Source organism: Zalophus californianus, chromosome 14 (genome assembly GCF_009762305.2).
Source record: "Zalophus californianus isolate mZalCal1 chromosome 14, mZalCal1.pri.v2, whole genome shotgun sequence".
Taxonomy (NCBI): Eukaryota; Metazoa; Chordata; class Mammalia; order Carnivora; family Otariidae; genus Zalophus; species Zalophus californianus.
The window spans coordinates 55412350-55428162 of NC_045608.1; the positions used below are offsets into that span (position 1 = coordinate 55412350).

The window sequence follows — 15813 nt, forward strand, 5'->3', positions numbered from 1 at the left end:
CATATACATACAGTGGAATATTACTCAGACATCAAAAAGAATGAAATCTTGCCATTTGCAACGAGACTAGAGTTGCAGGATGGATGGAGCTAGAGTGTATTATACTAAGCGAAATAAGTCGGTCAGAGAAGGACAAATAGTATATGCTTATATGTGGAATATAAGAAATAAAACAGATGACATAGGGGAAGGAAGAAAAAAAAGAGAGAGGAGACAAACTGTAAGAGACTAATTTTTTTTTAAATTTTACTTATTTCTTTGACAGAGAGAGACACAGCAAGAGAGGGAACACAAGCAGGGGCAGTGGGAGAGGGAGAAGCAGGCTTTCCACTGAGCAGGGAACCTGACGTGGGGCTCAATCCCAGGACCCTGGGATCATGACCTGAGCCAAAGGCAGACGCTTAACAACTGAGCAACCCAGGTGCCCCATAAAAGACGATTAACTACAGAGAACAAACTGAGGGTTGCTGGAGGGGAGGTGAGCAGTGGATGGGCAAAAGGGGTCATGGATATGAAGGAAGGCACTTGTGATAAGCACTGGGTGTTATATGTAAGTGACGAATCACTAAATTCTACTCCTGAAACCAATATTACACTATATGTTAACTAACTAGAATTTAAATAAAAACCTGAAACAAAGATGATAGATAGATAGATGATAGATGGTAGATAGATAGATAGATGATAGATAGATCAATCGATCCTTTGCTGGGCAATCCCATTCCTTCCCCAGTCCAAGACCCTGACACATTCCTGCCTTTGTCCATTTGCAGTTGCCACCTAGAAATTTCTTCCTCATTTTTCTTATTTCCTTTCTTCAAATCCTTCTGATGACTTTTCCATTCTTTGATTTCTATTTTACTCATCTTCTAGAATACTGTTATTAAGTAAACAGCACTGTTCTTTGTTTTATATTTTGTTTACTTATATGCAAAAATTTTAATTGCTGATTACAAAAGTCTTGCACTTCGAAGTCCTTAACACCACAAAAATCTTTGAAAAGATAAGTAATCAACAAAAGTAATCTTTTATTTTTGTTTGTATTTGCAAACTATAATCCAGATTATGTACTATTTAGTAATACTATCTTAAACATGTACAAAAGAATGATGCTATATTTTAAAGTCAAACATTCACATTAAGGAGTTTACTAATATAAATAAATATATATGTGTGTATATCTATGCATATATAAAAAAGTTAAAGGGCATTGATTTTAAAATGATAATACCAATACTGAGGGTAAGAAAGAAGAGAGGGTTTCAGATTTTCCCCTCCAAAGTGAAAGATAAGTTCTTAAAACTTGACCTCTTTATCACTAAGAAGAAGGCGTATCACTGAGTAGGTTTCATTTGGTTTTGATTGCAATGAAAGTGGCTTTTCCACTTGACCTTTGTGAAGACAAAATAGATCAGATGGTACTCTAGGCATCTGTAGCAGTTCAGGATTGGGCAGAGAGCTTGGGCTAATCTCCAACCAGAGAAATTCTGTCAGTAAAAAACAAGATTTAGTGGCAGACCCTGTATTCTTCCTGTGGTAACTTTGCTTTTTGATAACAGCTCCTGACTCTTTATCCAGCTGGCCATCATGAACTGAGCACCACCTGGTTCACTGAATGTCAAATTCATGCACGCTTAGGAGCCCTCTTTCATTGAGCATAAGTACAATATATAGAAAGGAGTCTATTCATGCCCCAGTGGTGTATGAGCATGACCTGCCATACAAGTATGAGTTCCTTCTTTAATCTCTGTCTACTGTCTTAAATGAAATTCTTTGTGAAAAATTGAGTATAAAAAATGTCAACCAGGTTTCCACGATTCTGTGAAACTCTATGATGGTACAGTTGCTTTCAGGAATAGGCCCAAATGGACAATGAAATCTACTTAGTGAATCTTGAGCTGTAGGTCTGGTTGTATATTCTCTTTAGAACAAAGATAGTAAGAGGTTATTTTTTATGATATTTCTTTGGCAGTAGCCAAATGGTGTAGAGACTTGAAAAGGGAAAGTCTGGAGGACATTTTAATAGAAGTTGAAGGAAGGATGATATTGATAGATCTTTCATAATAGGCCAGGGCAGAACAATTGTATTAGACACCTCTAATTAGAGAGGATAGTTACTTGTCCTCAGCAGAATGGACACTTATTTTTGACTTGGTCCTGCATTTTACTCAGCCATTCTTCCTTCACCACCACCACATAAGAACCCTCAGAATGTTTTATATACTAGCCTTTTCCCCCACACATTAATTTTCATCAAGGAAATCACATCATACTAAATAAATGAAATAATTGGAGGATTTCCCATGGAGCTATTACTCTTATTCTCTACTCCATTATTGACAAACTGTGGACCTTCTAAAATAATGGAATAAACTATTAAAAACTCAGCCATAATGCCACTGAAAGATACAATCTGAGCCTGAGGGGCTGCTTTTCAGTATATGATATATGCTCTAAACCAGCTACTGATTCTTGGGGCTGCCTCCCTCATAGCCACAATATCAGTCTGGAAAACAAGGCTTTTCTGAGATGGCAGTGACACTTCTCATAATTCTCTGCAGCTATGGGTTCCATTGGCCTGTAAGAAGGACACTTCCATAAAAATGGACAACTGCCCATTTCACATCATGCAGGCCACTATGGGAATAGATAAAAAGAAGAGTTGTGTGTTGGCAATGATCACCGATCCTGAATACTAAGGGAATGAAAGATGTCCAAAAAACAGAATGGATTGGTACACAGGCCCATAAGAGGACCTGAAGCATTTCTCATTTCACTCTGCCAAAAGGAAAATATTGGTCAAGGCAATCCTTATAGGCAGAGATAAAATCTCATTCCCTAACATGATATACCATTTGGAAAATACTCTAAGTTGTTTAATCGCTAGCTAAAGAGAAGAAAAGGTGGAATGAGTAGTGAAGCTTGTTAGTCATACTGTCTATGGCTTTGGAACTAGATGCAGAAAGGAGTGTAATACTCATCTGGATTTCTTTGTTTGCTGTCAAGTGTCTGAAGATTAAAACACATTTCTCGTTTCTTTAGGTTTTATTTCCACTGTTGTACATATGGTGTGGTGGTAGTAGATAAATATACTAATCAGTCCATTAGTCACATAATTTCAATTGTTACAGAACTAAAGAAGAAATGAATATCATTTGGCGATCTGGCCTCAGAAATTGGGGCTCCTCAATACCATCTCTGAATGCAATAGCTGGACATGAATTAGATTTCTTTCCATTTGGGGAAGAATGAGGTTGGTTGAGGTTTATGTGTAATAGGTGGTAACTATTTAGTAGGATTATCTTTGGCTATATGAAAAAGTTATGTGATGTGTGATATGCAATGGTATGGTGTGTGTGTATGTGTTTTAGCAGCCAAATGATGGTAGGTACTAAGCACCCATTGAGTTGGAAACCTAGTGCATATGATCCCTTCCCAGAGTATTTTCCAGATGGCATATCATGTTAGGAAATGAGAAAAATTTGGAGCTGTGAGACAGAAAAAGGGAGTCATTGGAACTAGGTCGTTTTATCTTAAACTCTAGGAAAAAAGTACAAAAATTACTATCACTGGAGGTACCATGACTTTTCTAAAACGGGAGTTGTCTTTTGCTCCTAACTTTTTCAGATTAATGGGTGACCAACTCTTCTATGAATTTTGTCAGAAACTCCAGGACCTCTCCATTAGATTCCCATTCTTTGTATTGTTTTCACTTAATTTAGCCAAAGGTAATTTTTTAACTTGTAAAAAGCAACCTTAACTAATGCATAATATTTGTTTTACTTTTGAAAAAACTGAGGAACAGAAATGTTAAGTGACTTGATTATGTCTTAATAAAAATATAATTTACACTTTGAAAGGACTTGAAATCATAATAAAACATAGTCAAAGAACTAGAGGACTCCAAATCTGAAAAGAACATTGTCAGAGATTGTGAGGAAAAATACAGTTGAATCAAATTTAAAGATGTTAACTGTCAGAAGATCAAAGATTAGAAGTTACACAGAATCAGTATTTTTGTACAATATATGGGAAATCTTTTTGAGAAAATTATCAAAATATCAAAGATGTTTCTCTACCTCTAGAGGAATTTAATTATGAAATGTAAACTATTGAAGGGAAAGTTCCAGTTCTTATTCTTTTACCAATTTATGATCGCCACATAGTAAATACTCTATTTGTTGACCTGGATAATCATAAGAGGTGATAATCACATAACTATTTAATGTCTGCTTAAAAAAATAGACCGTGAATCTTTTTATATCCTTTTATATGTTTTTCAACTACTTACTGAAAGCACTACTACAGTGGATGCTGTGGTAGGAAGAATCTAAAAAGTGCCTTTCCCCTCGAGATTCTATATCCTGATTCCCAAAACCCATAAGCATGGTGAGATACCACTCCTGTGATTATGGAATGTCATGTGGCACAGTGGATCTTAAATAGGGAGTTCAGCTGGGTGGGCCTGATCTAGTCACATGATCATTTAATAGCACAGAGCTTTCTCTGGTTAGTGGCAGAAGTCAGGGACACTCAAAGCATAAGGGTTTTTTCAGTGTGCCATTGACAGCTTGATGATGGAGGAGGTCACATAAGGAGGAATGCAGGCAGTTGTAAAGAGCTGACAGAGACTTCCACCAACAGCCAGTAAGGAAACAGGGACCTCAGTTCCATAGTCACCTGAGGCTGTCTAGATTTCTGACCTATTGAACTGTGAGATATGGGTGCTGTTTTGAGCTGCTAAGTGGTAATTTGTTACACAGCAATATGAAATGAATATAGCAACAGACATAACCGATTTTCTATGGTGTCTTGGGATAAGGTAACACCACTCAAAATTATTCAAGCATATTTCATATGATAAGTGTGTATCAGTGGTTCTCAAACTTTAATTTCTTCAGAATTTTCTAGGGAAACTTAAAAATGCAGATCCACTTGAACACTAAAAACCTCTACCGCAACAAAACCCAGAAATCTTGGTTTAATTCATCTTAAGGGGCAGGTAATTTAGAAATATTTCTCAAAGAAGAGTTTTGGGGCCACATGTGAGAAATTAATGTAGATGATAGCCAATAACTAACTGGTTGAATATGTGATTGCGGGAGGCAACTCTTGATACCAAGAGAAATAAACACAACTGAAAGCCATCAAATCTGAGTTTAGGAAGACTGAATCTGAGGATATTTTAATCCCATTTAGTAAATCTTTAGGAAATATTCAGAAAAAGATGCCAGCAAGCCAAATATTCTTTCTTAACTCAAACTAATAAACAAGAGCACTTATTGCCAGTGTGGCCCCACGTTTAAAAGACTCATGAAAGAATAGGATTTTTTCCCATAGAGCGAATGTAAATGTGTAACTAAAGAACCAATGGCATTATTTCAGGCAAGAAGAATACCTTAATTATCTTGATTAGCAAACTCTTGGGAAAGAAGATCTTTCCCAAGGTCAAGTGTATGTTTGCAAAGTCAAGAATCTTCACTCAGCCCATAAAGCAGAGCTGCATATCACCTATATGCTCACATGTGCTGAAATCACTGTTGGTTTTGCTCATATAGTAGGTAAAGAGGAAAAATTGTCAAAACCTTCAAAGTTTGTCCTCTGGGTCCCTCACGTTCTCTTTCGCATCTTAATGACCAATCTTCTAGCTATTTGTGTGCACACTGGCTCAGATGTAAGTGATTTTACTAAGGAAGAGATTGACTGATTGATTGATTGACCTTTGAAATTTCCCCACAGAAAAAAATGTTACTTCAGCTAGGCACTTGTAATTTAAACATCTTATTTCTAATTGTGGAATGAAAGGCTTTTACTCTTGGTATTTTCAGCCATTAGCAAGCAGGTAAAGAAGTGTATTGTATTTGGGGGGTATGTGTAGAGGGAGAAATCTTGCAGTCATACTAGACCTATTTAATGTCCATGTTTTTAGAGTAATGTAGAGGCTAACGATTAGATTAGAGAGCATGCTCCATGATGTTTTCTCCTAAGCCCTCCTTCTCCCAGAAGTTCCTCTCCCTACTGCAGTAGGTGAGCCAGGACTACTCAACAAGGAAGCTGAAGATCTCATCCCCAACAGGGATGAGATCCCCAACACTCAGAACTTCTTAGACCTAAAAAACAAACAAATCCTAAAATAGGTTATGAAAGGCTTCCACACACATTCCATCTAACACTTTGGTATTTGCTGGTTTGATCTATTCTCCATTTCTTTGCAAACCACTTCCCAGATTTCTTTGCCTATTGTCTTATGGCTTAGTTCAAATGATGGGAGATGCTGGCAAAGACTGAGGATGGGAGAAAGTGAAAATAGGTGGGTATCCCTACCCCCACTTTACACACAGCCCCTCTGATTTGGGGCTCCAGCTCAGGATGCTTCTTCCCCATATCCCAGCCCCTGCCAGGAAGCATCTTCCATGAATCTCACACAACCAGGTGGGCAGCTCTGGCTCTTGGGTTCTTGAGTTCTACTAACACCAACTCCTCCCCGACTTTTCCACCTCCAGCTGTAGCAGTGGCTTCCTTCTGTTATTAATTCCTGTATTGCTTCACTATCTTCAGTTTAGCCTTTCAGCTCTTCTAACACCATTGTAAATAGTTCCTGGTATTGAGTTTTTCTAATGAATTACATGGAATGGAACTCCATTTTCTAGATTGGATCGCAACTGATACAATTCACCTTGTTCTGGCTTCAAGACTTCTGTTTTCTATCATCTTTGATGTTATTATAGCCAATGCTTTGTGATTTTTTCCCCCTTGCTAATGTCAATTCATTATTTGATATCCAGGAGATCTCCACCAAACTCTCTTTACTTTATCTACCTCTGGTGTTAAAATCCATCATCTTCGGTAACATTGGTATTAAAGAATTTATTGGCCATCTTAAAGGATTCTAAGCAAGTAAGAGTTTTGGTGCCAATTTATAAAGCATTATTTAGACACTTGTCAAAGTACTAGCATCTTTCTAACAAAGACTATATTATTCTAGATTCATCTGAATAATATCATCGATTTGAATCATTACACATTTTAATTATACAAATCATTTTGGTAGTCATTACCTTTACAAAATTTAAAACAGATCTATGAATAAAATAACACTATCAGTTTTCCTCATTTAAAGAGCTTGATAAAGATAAAATGAAGAACTTGCTCAAGTCAGATTGATAGTGACAAATAAAGGATTAAAAACTGGCTCCTTAATTCTAGACTAAATTTCTGTCTAAATTGTATGGCTACAGCTTAGCAGGAAACACCTAACTAGGTATTATGAAGAGAAGAGCCTGAAAAAGACAAATAATATCCTATGTGGGGGGAAAAACAAGTTAACTTTGGACTTAGGAAGCTTTTAGAGTCACTAAATTGAAAAGTGTCATCTGAGGTTACCCATTTTGCAGTACTTCATAAAATCAGGGATCACAATGAATAGTCTACTACCACCTTCCACTCACTGTAACAAAGACCTTCTGCCTATCCTTCATGCAATTAGCATAAGCTGAGCAGCTATGATGTTTTTATAAAGGCAGATGAACTTTCAATACTGCCATGATTATAAGTACAGGCTGACCAATTACATGATATTTATAACCAAATACAACTGTATTTGACATTCAGGGCTGAATGGCATCAAATTATATCATTTTAGGAAATTGGTTAAAGCTTTAAATAAGTAGGAGGAGAAAAAATAACAATTTATGAAATATGAGATAAAAGAAAACCAACATTAACATCAGTATTTGGAGGATACAGAAAATTAATCCTACTCTTGAAAGAGAATAGTAACACATTTGTTACTTTTCTATTTGAAAAGTGATTTCATCTCATCACAAGAAAAAATAATTTGTAACTATGTTTGGCAACAGATATTAACTAGACTTATCATAGTGACCATTTTACAATATACACATATATCAAATCATTATGTTGTACACCTGAAATTAGCAAAATGTTATGTATCAATTATACCTCAATATAAAAAAGATCAATAAAGGGGTTACCCATAGGCCACAGTTAAAATCTATTTGAAGCACAAAGAAGCCAGGGGTCATGTGGTCATCCCAAAAGGATAAAACTCTAATACCACTGACATTCCCACATCCTTCTCTCCCAACATGCCATATCAGCAGAGCCTAGGTGAGAGGTAGTCAAGGACCAACAGCTACATTCATGGAAGAGGATGTGAAATCTGAATGACTGTGGATGGCTTCATCTCTATATACGAGTATTCAGTAAGTGCACAAGGTGTGTATAGACTTCCAGGTGCCAGGTTGAAAGGACTGTAAGGAAATAGGGGAGAAAGAACTACTTGCCTAAATCTAAAATAAAGTGCTCTGTAAAAAATAGGAAGCACTGTGTTTGCAAAGTAGAGAGTAAACTATAAACCAGGTACTTTTATAATAAAATGTCTTAATAATAGCAGAATCCTAAAAAAAAAAAAAAGAAGCAGAATCCTAGACTACACATCATGAGTCCACATAGCATTCAGATATTTGTTACTGCCCAGGGATAAAATGGTGAAACATCTTCAGTAACAGAAATAGTACTTGCTTTTGTTGTATTAATTGCAAACAGTAAATATAGAAGAGTTGTTTCCACATTTTACATTTCTCAAATTCTGTATACTGAGTCAATTTAAATATTTCATTTTGTTGGGGTGCCTGGGTGGCTCAGTTGGTTAAGCGTCTGTCTGCCTTTGGCTCAGGTCATGATCTCAGGGTCCTGGGATTGAGCCCCACATCAGGCTCCCTACTCAGTGGGGAGTGTGCTTCTCCCTCTCCCTCAGGCTGTTTCCTCAACGGTTGTGTACTCTCTCTCTGAAATAAATAAATAAAATCTTTAAAATTTTTAATTTTGTTAATCCCAAATTAAATGACCAGTAGTTAGTGCTAGCACTGATTTGGGGGAAAAGGAGGATTACGGTTCAAGAGAACCATGAAAGTTCTCAAAGTCATCATCTAGTTTGAAACCAAGCAAACTTTCAAATCATGGATGGCCGAGGAGTTAGGTAGACTCTCACTGAGCAGCCTGGGCAACATCAGGGCAGCCATCTTGCCCCAAATCCTCCTTCTAGAGCACAGGCTCTCACAGATCCATCTCTACCAACATCCGAGGAACACCACTTACATTGATCTTATTTTCTAAAGCCTTGGTTTTCACAGTTCAAAATTTTTTATATTATACACTAACTTTTCACGTTTGTCATATTTTTCCAAATATTCATGGAGAGTGTGGACCTTGCTTTAATACTCCTTTGTATAAAGTAGTGTATTTAGCAAGTCACAAGTAGAAATATAATGTTTCTTAAAAAGTCAATGGAAGAGGAGAAAACATTTTGTTTTCTGCTGATGTTTTATTTTTTGTAGTAAAAGGATTGGCAAGAGGTAATGTCAGCACGAGTTTAAAAATAAAAAATAAAAAACAACTTAAGAATTTAAAGGATTCCCTGGTAATGAAGGGTGCCTGGGTGGCTCAGTTGGTTGAGCGTCTGACTCTTGATTTTGGCTCAGGTCATGTTTTCAGGGTCATGAGATGGACCACACAGCAGGTTCTGTTCTCAGCAGGGAATCTGCTTGAGATTCTTTTCCCCCTCCCTCTCCCCACTCCTCTGTCCCTAACCCCAACTCACACTCTCATTCTCTTTTTAAATAAATAAATAAAATCATAAAAAAAGGATTCCCAGGTAATGAATATTTTTTATATTAGTGATATATGTGCTCATTTTCATTACTACTGTTTCTATCATAACAAATCATTGAATTACCCTCAAATCAAAATTACAAAATCTATGTTGGTTGACCATTAAAAAACTAATTTCTCTAAGTTTCTGTACTGACTATATCAATTTAAACTCTCTGAATAATACCAAGATAAGAGCTCTTACAGTGTGATTATTTCTAATTAGCCAAGAGCTCCCAAAAATACACCCCCTTGCCCCCCACGTCTCATGCTGCTATACTAAAGTAACACAACCATGGCCATCCATAAACTCTTTCTTTGGATAAAGCGCAGTAGATCCTGGTTTGAAAGCTATTGTTTCTTGGCTTTAGCAAAGAGGAAACATTTACTGTGATGTGACTGGCCTGGTTTAGAGGGGTGTCCAAGTGCCGATGGCACCTTTCAAGCTTCTTCCTCAGTGGCTTTCCATGAAAAGAAACAGGACAACTAATTTACATTGAACATATCATTTTAGTGTATGGATCTCCTCCCTGTACTCCCTTCTAGAACAGATTAACCTGCCTACTGCCTTGGTAGCCATATGACCTTCCCAGGCCCAAACTTCCAAGCTAGGCACCTGACCAAAGGATCATCACACCATAAGAAGTCAAAGCCACAATCACTGAGGTCAAACCAGAAAGGCAAATTAGCTCAAAAAGATTCTATCTCTTGGAATTTAAACTAATACCTTTCTCTTCAACATGTAGGCTAATGATGAGCAGCATCAAAATCACCTGTGAACTTGTTAAAACTATCAAATCTCAGGCCTTACTGCAGACCTACTCTATCAGAATTTGCATTTTAACATGACTTCCAGATAATTGTATGATAGGCGGGGGTGGGGAGAGAGGGAGAGAACAGAAGACTGGAGGAAAGTGCTTGAGGAGAAGCACTTATTTCACTTTGAATAACATAATCACATACAAATCACCTCAGCTATTTTTTACCATAATAAAAATCTCAGAAGCCCAAACTCCTACCTTGGTTAGTAACTGCAGCTAAAGTAAGAACCATGAGGGAGCATTGGACAGAAGGAGTTACAGGGTCCATGAGCAAGTCAAATTCATCAGAGAAAGCCAGAGTCAAGGGACAGACAGACACAGAGAAAAGCTATATAACAGAGGGACTATGTCTTGGTGACAACATAATTATTAACTGTGCCCCCTCTGACTCCAAATATGTTTGGTTTGGATGATAAATTGTGTGATAACCCTATGTATAATTCAATGAGGCCAAGGCTAATTCATGGCCTGTCTGTTCTACACTTCCTATTCTTGGGTTCTTTAAATCGCTGTCTCCCTTACTGTGACATCATTCTTTTTTTTTTTTTAAAGATTTTTATTTATTTATTTGAGAGAGAGAATGAGAGATAGAGAGCACGAGAGGGAAGAGGGTCAGAGGGAGAAGCAGACTCCCTGCTCAGCAGGGAGCCCGATGCGGGACTCGATCCCGGGACTCCAGGATCATGACCTGAGCCGAAGGCAGTTGCTTAACCAACTGAGCCACCCAGGCACCCCTGTGACATCATTCTTACAAACACCAACACTTCCCTTCTGCCCTCATTATTTGAAGTAACTGATGCAAAAAAGTGTACTGCTTAATTAGTGCTGACTGACTGCCATTAAAAATAATTTAATATTATATGCTGGGTACTTATTTCATTATACTTAATGCTCAAAGCAGACCCAGCTAATCTAAAATCATAGAGGCATATTCTGGGATCTTGATCGAATGACTTCCATTAAGGTACCACAGATGCCAAGGCCTGATTCATAATCAGGGCAGCTGACTCCAGAGCCACTGTCCTTTTCCCTCACCCACATACCTCTCTAGGAGATGATCTCATGTCATCCAATTCTTTTAGTGATGCTGCAAACACCAGTCATGAAAAAAAATGTGGTATGTATCATCTCTGGAGGCATACAAGTAGTTTTTGTAAGATACTATCCTCTACTTTTCTCACAAAATGCTTAGATGCTTTGCAGATATGGATTGAGCATTATTTTCTAGACTATACTGAACCAAGACATGGAAATTTTTCATCTTACTCTAAATATATTCTTACTCAAAATGTGCCTTTTTCCTATAACCACCAAGGTATATTAATCAATTTGCAGTAGTAAATAGTGACAAAATAACTGAAAATAAGTTAAGGGATGAAACCAGGACAAAATTTCACATTTATTCACATACAAATCACCTCAGCTATTATTTACAACTGTTATTAAATACTTCAAAATGTACTACGATTAAGTGATTTCATGCCTCAGGAAAAAAACTATTTTCTCCTTTTTATAGTAAGAATCTTATCTTAAAGGCAAAGGAAAGCAATGGCTTAAGTGAGATTCTAGTTTGCCCACATTTTCCGGCATTTGGAAAGGAATCATTCCAACTGTATTTATGTTCTTTTTTTTAAAGATTTATTTATTTGAGAGAGACATTGAAAGAGAGAGAGCATGGGGGGGCGGAGCAAGATGGCGGAGGAGTAGGAGACCTAGATTTTGTCTGGTCTCAGGAATTCAGCTGAATAGGGATCAAACCATTCTGAACACCCACGAACTCAACAGGAGATCGAACAGGAGAGTAGCAACAACTCTCTGAACAGAGAAGCGACCACTTACTGGAAGGTAGGGCGTGCGGAGAAGTGAATCCGAGGCGATATTCGGGAGGATAGACGGCGGGGGAGGGGCCTCCGCCGGCCGCTTCTGGCAAGTGATAGAGCCGCGGAGCACAAAATCGGAACTTTTAGAAGTTGGCTCGGCGGAGGGACATCGCTACAGTGGCTAAGCGGGGGGTGGAATCCTCCCGGGACAGTGTGGTCTCAGGACCCTTGGGGTGACAGAGAGACCGGGGGTGCCTGAGTGCGCCAGAGCTCCCAGGTATCAGAGCAGGGAAGCCGGCTGCAGAGACGGAGCAGAGTCGTGGGCTCTCAGCTCGGGTTTGCCATAAACTGTGATCTGCGGCCCAGTCAGGGCACGGCTCCCCCAGCAGGGACCCAACAAGCAGCAGATCCGGGGAGACTCCCCTTCCTTCCCGGGGAGGAGCGGTGCGGGAACGCACTGCAGGGATCTGCTGGGTTTGGAGACTCCGCGCGGGGTCGGGTGCCAGAGATAGCAACGCTCGATCACAGGCCGGGTGAGCACGGAGTGCGGCCGGAGACCGGGGACAAGGGAGTGACTGCTTTTCTCTGGGGGCACACTGAGGAGCGGGGCCCCGAGTTCTCAGCTCCTCCGAGTGGAGATTGGGAGGCCACCATTTCTGCCCTGGTCCTCCAAAGCTGTACCGAGAGCTTGCAGGGAACAAAAGCTCCTGAGAGCAAACCGGAGCAGCTTCCTTAGCCCGGACCGACAAGGGCGGGGCAATTCCGCCTCCGGCAAAGACATTTGGAAACCACAGCAACAGGCCCCTCCCCCAGAAGATCAGCACAAACAGCCAGCAAGCCAAGACCAAGTTGATCGATCAAGGAGAATAGAACTCCAGCGCTAGGGGAATACTGCACATAGATTCATGGCTTTTTTTTTTTTTTTACCATGATTCATTATTTCATCAAAGTTAATTTTTGTTGACTGTTTTTTTTTTTATTTTTCTTTTTCCCTTTTTCAACCAACATCTTATAAATACCTTTTTAAAAAAAAAAAACATTTTTTATTTTTCATTTTTAGAGTCATATTTTATCCCTTCATAGTAGTTACCCTTAGTTTTGGCATATATATATAAGTTGTTCTCTCTTTAAAATTTTGAGGTACAGTTTCTTCTAACAGATCAAAATATACCCTAAATCACTAGTGTATGGCTTTGTTCTAGTCTCCTGCCTGATCACATTCTCTCCCTTTTTCCTTTTTTTTTTCGTAAATCTTCTTTCTTTTTTCAAACAACTTATCTTACCAAGTCCTTTTATAAAATCTTTTATAATTTTCATCTTTACAGTCATCTTCCATCCCTTCATTGTATCAACTCTTATTTTGTACATATATGTCTTTCTACCTTTAAAATTTTAGGAGGCACTTTTTTCTAACAGACCAAAATACGCCCAAAATCTAGTGTGTGGCACTGATCTATGCACTAGCCTGATCATATTTGATCACATTCTGCCTTTTTTATATTGTTTTGTTTTTGTTTTTATCTTTTTTTATCTTTTTTTTTCTTTTTCTCTTTCTTTTTTCTTTCTTTCCCTTTCTTTTCCCCTGGTTTCAGGTCTTTTCTGATTTGTATACAGTATATTTGCTGGGGACGTTGTAAACCTGTTAGCATTTTGTTCTCTCATTCATCTATTCTCCTCTGAACAAAATGACAAGACGAAAGAAATCACCTCAGCAAAAAGAACAAGAGGTAGTACCGTCAGCCAGGGACCTACTCAATACGGACATTAGTACGATGTCGGACCTAGAGTTCAGAATCATGACTTTAAAGATACTAGCTGGGCTTGAAAAAAGCGTGGAAGTTATTAGAGAAAACCTTTCTGGAGAAATAAAAGAACTAAAATCTAACCAAATCAAAATCAAAAAGGCTATTGATGAGGTGCAATCAAAAATGGGGGCACTAAATGCTAGGATAAATGAGGCAGAAGAGAGAATCAGCGATATAGAAGACCAAATGATGGAAAATAAAGAGGCTGAGAAAAAGAGAGAGAAACAACTACAGGATCACGAGGGCAGAATTCGAGAGATAAGTGATACGATAAGACGAAACAACATTAGAATAATTGGGATCCCAGAAGAAGAAGAGAGAGAGAGAGGGGCAGAAGGTATATTGGAGCAAATTATAGCAGAGAACTTCCCTAATGTGAGGAAGAAAACAGGCATTAAAATCCAGGAGGCACAGAGAACCCCTCTCAAAATCAATAATAATAGGTCAACACCCCAACATCTAATAGTAAAACTTACGAGTCTCAGAGACAAAGAGAAAATCCTGAAAGCAGCTCGGGAGAAGAGATATGTAACCTACAATGGTAGAAACATTAGATTGGCAACAGACCTATCCACAGAGACCTGGCAGGCCAGAAAGGACTGGCAAGATATCTTCAGAGCACTAAACGAGAAAAATATGCAGCCAAGAATACTATATCCAGCTAGGCTATCATTGAAAATAGAAGGAGAGATAAAAAGCTTCCAGAACAAACAAAAACTAAAGGAATTTGCAAACACGAAACCACCCCTCCAAGAAATATTGAGAGGGGTCCTCTAAGCAAAGAGAGAACCTAAAAGCAGCAAAGAGCAGAAACGAACACAGACAACAGACAGTTAACAGTCACCTTACAGGTAATACAATGGCACTAAATTCATACCTTTCAATAGTTACCCTGAATGTAAATGGGCTAAATGCCCCAATCAAAAGACACAGGCTATCAGATTGGATTAAAAAACAAGACCCATCAATATGCTGTCTGCAAGAGACTCATTTTAGACCGAAAGACACCCCCCAGTTTGAAAGTGAGGGGGTGGAAAACCATTTACCATGCTAATGGACACCAAAAGAAAGCTGGGGTGGCAATCCTTATATCAGACAAACTAGATTTTAAAACAAAGACTGTAATAAGAGATGAGGAAGGACACTATATCCTACTTAAAGGGTCTATCCAACAAGAAGATCTAACAATTGTAAATATCTATGCCCCGAACATGGGAGCAGCCAATTATATAAGGCAATTAATAACAAAAGCAAAGAAACACATTGACAACAATACAATAATAGTGGGGAACTTTAACACCCCCCTGACTGAAATGGACAGATCCTCTAAGCAAAAGATCAACAAGGAAATAAAGACTTTAAATGACACACTGGACCAAATGGACTTCACAGACATATTCAGAACATTCCATCCCAAAGCAACGGAATACACATTCTTCTCTAGTGCCCATGGAACATTCTCCAGAATTGATCACATCCTAGGTCACAAATCAGGTCTCAATCGGTACCAAAAGTTTGGGATCATTCCCTGCATATTATCAGACCACAATGCTTTGAAACTAGAACTCAACCACAAGAGGAAAGTCAGAAAGAACTCAAATACATGGAGGCTAAAGAGCATCCTACTAAAGAATGAATGGGTCAACCAAGAAATTAAAGAGGAATTAAAAAAATTCATGGAAACCAATGAAAATG

The 15813-nt window shown here is 38.4% G+C and overlaps 1 protein-coding gene and 1 long non-coding RNA gene across 14 annotated transcripts in view; one reads left to right on the forward strand and one right to left on the reverse strand.

The window, feature by feature from the left end:
* Window positions 1-15813, reverse strand: part of NOL4 (nucleolar protein 4) — a 412809-nt gene that overhangs the window by 205024 nt on the left and 191972 nt on the right. The window lies entirely within an intron of this gene.
* LOC113913212 overlaps window positions 8166-15813 on the forward strand; it is a 29169-nt gene continuing 21521 nt past the window's right edge. The window contains exon 1 of the long non-coding RNA XR_003517125.1: window positions 8166-8238. This is a non-coding gene — a long non-coding RNA (uncharacterized LOC113913212). The remainder of the gene's footprint in view (window positions 8239-15813) is intronic.